This window comes from Micromys minutus, assembly GCF_963924665.1.
Source record: "Micromys minutus genome assembly, chromosome: 19".
Lineage (NCBI taxonomy): Eukaryota > Metazoa > Chordata > Mammalia > Rodentia > Muridae > Micromys > Micromys minutus.
In genome coordinates, this window is record NC_137954.1 from 34,451,294 (window position 1) to 34,459,772 (window position 8,479).

The window sequence follows — 8,479 nt, forward strand, 5'->3', positions numbered from 1 at the left end:
AGCTATATCAGGCTCCTGTCAGCATGTAACTCCTTGGCATCTGCAGTATTGTCTGGGTTTGGTGACTGCATATGGGATGGATCCTCAGGTGGGGCAGTCTCTGGATGACCTTTCCTTCAGTCTCTGCTCCATTCTTTGTCTCCGTATTTCCTCCAGTGAGTATTTTGTTTCCCTTTCTAAGAAAGACTAAAATATCCACACTCTGGTCTTCCTTCTTCTTGAGCTTCATGTAGTCTGTGAATTGTATCTTGGGTATTCTGAGTTCTTGGGCTAATATACACTTATCAGTAAGTGTTATTTTGTAATTGGATTTTCTCACTCAGGATGATATTTTCTAGTTCCATCCATTTGCCTAAGAATTTTATGAAATCATTGTTTTTAATAGCTGAGTAGTACTCCGTTATGAAAATATACCACCTTTTCTGTATCCATTCCTCTGTTGAAGGACATCTGGGTTATTTCCAGCTCCTGGCTATTATAAATGAACATAGTAGAGCCTGTGTCCTTGTTATGTTGAAGCATCTTTTGGGTATATGCCTGGGAATTGTATAGCTGGGTCCTCAGGTAATACTATGTCCAGTTTTCTAGGGAACCTCCAGACTGATTTCCAGAGTGGTTGTACCAGCTTATAATCCCACCAACAGTGGAGGAGTGTTCCTCTTTCTCCACATCCTCACCAGCACCTGCTGTCACCTGAGTTTTTGATCTTAGTTATTCTAACTGGTGTGAGGTGGAATCTCACGGTTGTTTTGATTTGCATTTTCCTGATGACTAAGGAGGTTGAACATCTCTTTAGGTGCTTCTTGGCCATTCAATATTCCTCAGTTGACAATTCTTTGTTTAGCTCTGTCCCCCATTTTTAATAGGGTTATTTTCTGGAGTCTAACTTCCTGAATTCTTTGTATATATTGGATATTAGCCCTCTATCAGATATAGGGTGTTAAAGAGCTTTTGGTTGCTATTTTGTCCTATTGACAGTGTTCTTTGCCTTACAGAAGCTTGTGGATTTTTTGTTTTGCTTTGTTTTTTGTTGTTGTTTAAATTAGTGAATTATTTTATCAAAATACTAGCAATGAGTTATTTTATCAATGTTTTTCTGTATCAATTTATTGACTTACTCTGTTGACTCTCATATAAATTATTAATTGGTTTGGCCATTGCGCATTCTGGATGCTTCTGTACCATTACATTCCATTTCCAGTGCTTTCTTTAAAAGCTGTAGCTATGGGTTGATTAAAATATTCTCTTCTCATAGAGTCCTGGTTGGGGTTTTGTGTTGAAGTTTGACTCATCTCAGAGGGTGAGTTGGGGGAATTGGTTTTTAGGACTCTTTGCCAAGAGGGGGAAAACTTACTTCAGTAACTGTCTTCTCACATACCTACAAACCCTCCTTGACCAGCCTTGGTACTAAAATCCTCAAATGGGATGCCTTTGTTTGACCCAGAAATTTCACAGCTGGGAAACTTCATTGTGCCCTATGGCTGTAATCCGACAAGCATGAGCAAACATCCATTCAAAGAGAGTGTTCACTGTTGCGATGGCAAGAGACTGAAAACAGCCCCTCATTTAGAAATGGGGTTTTCACGAAAGGTATGATGCCTTGTTCTCGTTACAAACACCGAGGTAAATTTAATCTCTGCCGATTTCTCCAAAATCAGTAATTAGAGTAAAGTGGTAGCAGGTGCGTGCCTGGGTCTGCCTGTGCCTCCCGTTTGTGAATTTTAAGAAAGGGAACCGTACAGATGGGCACCTGCTGTTTCTGAACGGATGCTGGAAGCTTCAGATTCACCAGTGACCTCTGGAGAACAGGACTGACAGCAACTCTGAGGACTCCCTATCCTTCCATGCCTTGTTACGATTTCATGCTTGTCTCTCTCTCTGTGCACCTGCCCCTGGACTGGAGGAAGCCTGCTGGCAGAGAGGCCCTCCTTTTCAGCTAACTGCAAACCTTACTCTATTTTCCTCTGGGCCCTTAAATTCTGCCACTGACCCAGAAAGGAAGCCTTGCATGCAGCCTAGGTTTGCCCAAAAGAATAGAGCAGTTGGAAATGTTAAGTTGACATAAATAGGAGGCTGCTGTAACCTCATGTAAGTGTTACCTTGGAAACCAGAGCCTGGGTGGTCTCCATGGAAACCATTCTCAGCCTTCTGCCTGAAGGAGTAACCACCCACTGGTACTGGAGTCTTACTTATCAGAGACCTTAGATCCTTGATAAATACTTAGGAAATGATGGTGGCATAGTCCCTGCCCACCCTAAGATTTCCTGTTGTAGAGAACCCCTGTCTTCCGCCTGGGAAGAAAAAGCCTCCTATGGGGTCATAATACTCTCACAGAGAAGCATCGCACAAACACAAGAGACCACCCAAGCCAGCGTTTGTGCTGTTCCCTGGGTGAGAAGAGACTCCATATTTGGAAGTGCAGGGGCCAGAGTTTACTATAAACCCTCTTAGACTAAGTTATTCTGAAGATCGTTTCCAGCTTTCATAATATCTGAGTATGTCCTGGCCTTCCCAGGAAGGAGAGATCAAACAGCCACTAGAGCAAGCTTCTTGGGGTTCCCCTAAACTCTGAAGGTTTGGGGGAGAAATGCCCTCAGGAGGCAGGGGAGGGGACCTGGATAGGGACATGTGAAAGAAAAGAAGAGTGAGTCCTTCATGGTTCAGACATCACAGGGCACAGCAACATTGTACACCCTAAGACCCTCCAATGCAGAGGTCCCTGAGGATGGGCTTGGGGACTGAAAGGGAGACTGAGTCCAGCACTAAGAGTCAGAAGGGTGGACATAGGCAATGATACCCTAGGAGGCTCTGTACTGCCACTGCTGCCCACCACGGCCTCTCTCCATTCTTGGGACATTAGGCACAGACTCCAGCCACTTGGGAAGGCTGGAGTTCAGGTGACATTGGCAGCTCCAGTCTCCCACCTGGGTGACAAAGGATCTAGCCTGTCACAAGAAGCCAAACCGTCCCATCTTGACCCTTAGGAGTTAGGGGGAGAAGGTGGCAATGACATAGGGAGTGGGAGGTGGAGAGCAGGGGAGGAACAGCTCTCACCGGCACCCCTGTCCACGGTTTCAGGGTGCTTTTCTGCACCCCTGAGTCTCCAGCTCTGCTCTCTGTGCTCCCCGGGCATCATATAAGTGAGGAACACAGGGCTGTGCAAGCGTGGCCGTGGTGCTCAGGGCTTCACAATTTGCACAGCTGGGTAGAAATGGCTGTCTTTGTTTGTAAGTCATTGGCTAGGTCATCCTTGTGGTAGCTCAAAGATCTTCTAAAGAGCTCCATTGAGTCTGGAAGGGAGTCTCCATCCTCACCTAGACCGGCTTTCTACCCTGTTGCTGGGGCTTCCCTCCAACATGGCATCCTCCAAAATGAAGAAGCAGGAGCTGTCTTCTACCTTTCTACCCACTTTCTTCCTTCCTTTTCTCTCCCCCTCTCCCTTTCTCCTTCTCTGCCTTCCTATCTTCCATATTTTGGGTATCTCACTCCATAGCCATGGCTAGTCTGGAACTTGGGGCCATCCTTTTGTCCCAGCCTCCCAAGTGCTGGGATTACAAGTGTGAACCACTGTGCCCAGTAAGTAGTGAGGCTTAGCCACACGCCACTTCTCTTACATCTGTTGGATAAAGCATTTTGGGACCAAATCCAGGTTTAAGAAGGTATGACATGAGCTTTGTCCCTTCCGGGAGGGGAGGGGAGGAATTAACAACAGAGGTCCAACATCTGGACCCATCTTTAGATAACTGAACAATTTGTGAGCTCACCCCCAATCTCAGTTTCCCTTTGGATTAACAAGAGATGGTAAAATAGCTATCCATATCTAGGGATTCAACTAGTTTCAGACAAAAAATATCCAGAAATTCCAAATAGTTCCAAAAAAGCTCAAGTTAAATTTGCTAATATAAAGCCTTCTGCTGAATCCATGTGACAGAGGGGACATACTATCTCCTCACACTTTCCACACTCATTTGGGTCCTGTCCACTGTAAGTGCCTGCACACACTTACCAGGCCAAGGTCACCTGATACAGCATTGAGGAATTGAATCAGGCCAGGTTGGAGAGGTCATAGTACAACCAAGGCTGTGGTAATTTTATTGAGAGCCATCAGACCTTTATATCTTTATCAAAGACAGACTATGATGACAGCTACTGGGATCAATACTGTTGTAGTTACCAGGATACAAGGATGTTTATGAGCTGTACATGGTACACAAGATTAATGTGTAAGACCCAATTGTCCTGTCAAGCCTCTATGCTTCCTTGACTTCCAAGGGAACGTACAGAGAAGCACAAAGAGGCCTGACGCTTCACCACCTGAGGAAGCACATTGGTCTCTCAGGAACTGGAAGGCACACTGTGCCCAGGAGCCACGGATTCTTATCAGAAAAACCTATGACGCCTGATTCTCTGAGGCAGCCAGGCCAGGCCAGCTTTATGGTTCCCTGCAGAGGACCTCATGTTTCCTTTACATATGATATAGTGAGGATTGTGTAAATCCAGGCTGGGACCTGTCCTGAGGTGTTTCATACTCTCTACAAGAATGTTGCTTGGTTTCTGTTAACTTGGCACAAACCTAGATGCATCCAGAATGAGGGAATCTTAATCAAACGCCTCCCTAAGACTGACTTGTAGGCAAGTCTACAAGGCATTTTCTTGATTGAAAATTGATGTGGGGGATGAAGCAATTTATTGTGGGCAGTACCACCCCTGGGCTGGTGGTCCTGGGTCATATGAAAAAGCAAACTGAGCAAGCCATTAGGGAGCAAGCCAGTAAACAGTGGATTTTTTGTTTTGTTTTGTTTTGTTTTGTTTTGTTTTTCTCTATAGCCTCTGACTCAGGTCATACCTTCATGTTTCTGCCTTGTGGTAGTTTGAATAACAATGACCCCCACAGGCTCATAGATTTGAAAAAAGTGGTCACCAGGGAGTGGCACTATTTGAAAGGATTAGAAGGATTTAGGAGGTGTGGCCATGTTGGAGAAAGAGTGTCACTTGGGGATGAGGGTGGGCTTTGAGGTTTCAGAAAGCCCATTCTGAGCCCAGAGTCCCTCTTGCTGCCTACACATCTAGATGTAGAACACCCAGCTATGTCTTCAACACGTGTGTGACTGTGTGCTGAGGTGCTCCCTGCCATGGTGATGGATTAGAAAGACAAGCCTGCCCCAGTTGAATGTTTTGCTTTACTAGAGATGCAGTGGTCATGGTGTCTCTTCCCAGCAATATAACACTGACTAAGACCTGCCTTGTATCTTCATTCCCCAGACTTCCCTTCACGGCGGGCTAGACTACAGCTATAAGCTAAAATATGCTTTTTCCTCCCCAAGTTGTGTTTGGCTGTAGTAGTAGTAGGAAGCCTAACAGGACAGGAGTGCCTTGCCAGTTTTACGGGAGGCAAAAGCGGATTCCATTTGGAGATGGAGGATAGCTAGTCCTGGTGTGTCTGTGAGCAGCATCAGCTTCCTGGCACCCCTCACATAGCACAAACTGATGAATGACTCATTCCTGGTTCTGGAAAGGGGCCTTCCTATAAATACTTAGGGGTTCTTGACTTTAAGGGCACATGGGCATATTAAAAGCATATTTTTAAAAACCAAGTTCAGGAGCATATGGGGCACAGGAGACACATGAAAAGGTGTAAGCCCCTCATCCAGACCCCTGCAAAGAGTTAGGCACCTGACCCTCAGATGATCCCAGTCACATGTCACCTGACCACCTGGTGTATCATCTGACCATCTGGTGCATACATCAAGAGACTGACAGGCAGAGAACTCCCAACTGCCACTGAGGTTTCCGTTTCAGCTCGGGTTAGTCCCTGCCAGTGACACTATGTACTCAAAAGGCCATCTGCCTATCTTCTTCCTCCATTTGTCCACATGGACCATGATGTACACTCATCTCCCCATTCATTTGTCTGGACTCGGTCCTTCCACTTCACCCCTGTGCTGGACTCAACTCTGCAGCAGCAAGCACAGCACAACCTCCACGGCTTCTCCAGAGACTCTTACATTCTTATCTTTTCTAAGCTCTGCTTATTCGGGCCTCTTTAAGACTCCACTTCTTTAATACCTTCTAGACAGTCTGAAGAAAAAAAGAAAGAAAGATGATTAGATAGATAGATAAATAGATAGATAGATAGATAGATAGATAGATAGATGATAGATAGATGATAGGTAGATAGATAGATAGGTAGATAGATAGATGATAGGTAGATAGATAGATGATAGATAATAGGTAGATAGATGATAGATAGATGATAGATAGATAGGTAGATAGATAGATAGATTGGCATTGTATAATGTGATGTGTGACCTGAAAGTTTATGTTAGTAATTAAGATGGGAATAAAAGAAACTATTTGTCTTAGCCAATGCTATCAAGGAAAGCAAGACTACCTAGCAAATTACTGCCACTGAGACCACCCTACCTTGTGAATTTACTATCATTTTCTAACTTCTGACATTGTGAAAAAGGCACAAACATTTCTGACATAGCATGCTTATAACAAACCATGGGTGTGTTGGTACCAAACACACAGGCTTCTTACCATTATCCCCAAAATAGCACATTTTAACAACTATTTATGTTTTCAGTGTATTGGGTACTATATGTAACCTAGAGATAGTTTAAAGTACACAAGGGATTGGCGATGGTTTGTCTATATTCTGCTGGGGCAGGAATCTAACAGCATTCACTTAGGGGGACAAGTGGTCTCCACCCCTGAGATTTTGGCTTACTTAAAAAAGGCAGAAGCCACTAGAAAGCAGTCACCACAAACCTTTCAATGACACACAACTTTTCTCAGGAGAGTTTAGTAGTCCTTGGCTCTCAGTCATATCATACACCCTCCAGTCATTCTGTCTGTCTTACTGGAACTATGGAGAGTTGTCACCAGGCAGGAACCCCAAAAGAGAAACTGCAATAATCCCCTGAGCCCAGAAGTCTCTTAGCTGATTTGCTAAGGGTTTCTGGCTTTTCTGACATTGTCCCAAACCTGGTCAACCAACCCACAATAACCTGAGAGGAGCCCCCAAGCACTGAGGATGATATTCTGCTTCCCGCCCTCTCTCTTCTCCTCTGCTCTTTTTCTTCCCCCTCTCTCTGTCAACTTTGTGATTTGCAATTCATACATAATGTTGTACAAGGGACTGAAACATCTGCAAATTTTGGTATGCCAGGGTTCCTAGAACCAACCCCCATAATACCTGGGGGCATTGCATGTACCTCATTTGGCTTAGTGGGACTAGAATCCTCAACTGAGGCCATAGAGGTTACAAGAATGTAAGGTAAGTTCTACTCACAGTCAGGAAGAACTCAGTGGCAGAAAACATAGCTCGCCATCATACTTTTGGGCATATGCCCCTCCCATGTCCTCTGACTGGCCTCTTCCTCGTGACTAAAGAGCCTCATGATGTGTTTATTAAAAAGATAAAGAGAGGAAAGGATATGTTGTTTGGAGGTGTGGTCAGATGTGAGGGAAGGAGGTGCCTTGGTGGGCCCATGCTGAGGCATCCCTTCCCCCTGAGGGATCAGCCACAAGACAGTATAGTTTAAATAGAGTTTATTCAGGGCACGGGGAGTGGAGTCAAGAAAGTAGTAGACACAGAGAAGGGCAGAGAGAGAAGGGAGAGAGGGGGGAGGGAGGGGACGGGAGGAGGAGGGAAAGGAAGAGGGAGAGGGAGAAGAGAGAGAAGCATGAGCACGTGCAGAAAGAAGAGTGAAGGGACTGGGGAGAAAGCGGGAGCAGGAAGGGAAGAGCTAGAGGGGAGCCAGAGGGAACAAGAGAAAGAGGAGGGAGCAAGCATCCCCTTTTATAATGTCAGGCATACCTGGCTATTGCCAGGTAACTGTGGGGCGGGGCTTTGGCAAAAGGCTAACACCTCAACATTTCCTAGGCCTGTCTCTTTTTGTGATTCGTTTTGGGCACACAAAATCACTCATGGCTCCTCCAGCCGTGGCTTCTAGAGTGGCTCTGGGGGCCAGTAGTTCCCTAGCTTTGGATACACTTTCATCACGGCGAGAGACATGAGTTACCACGTTCTTCCCATTGGCTCTCAGTACTTGCTAGTTTATTGTTGCAAATCTACTGCTGACTTCTGGGGTGACTCCAAGGGGCTTTGCCTTTTAGAAAATTTAGCCGAGCAGGAAAGCAGAAGAAGAGAAAGGAGTTTAGAGTCCCAGGCTTTAAGGACAGATGCCACACTACCCCACCCGCATTGCTGCACCCATCCCAGCCTGGAACCAGCAAACACTGGCTTATTATGCTCTGGGGCACCTGCGCCTGCGCAGGCTTACAGCCAACTCTGCAGACTGCCCAGCTCAACTCACAACGCAGTCTCTGCGGGAAGCAGCAGGAGGAACTGAGTGGTCGCAAAGGCATCTTCAGGGCTCCTAGGAATGAGGCAGTCAGTGGAGGATACAAGCCATCTGGTGGAGTCCTGTGTGGCTTGAGAAAGTGGACAGCTTCTAACCTATCTGGGGAG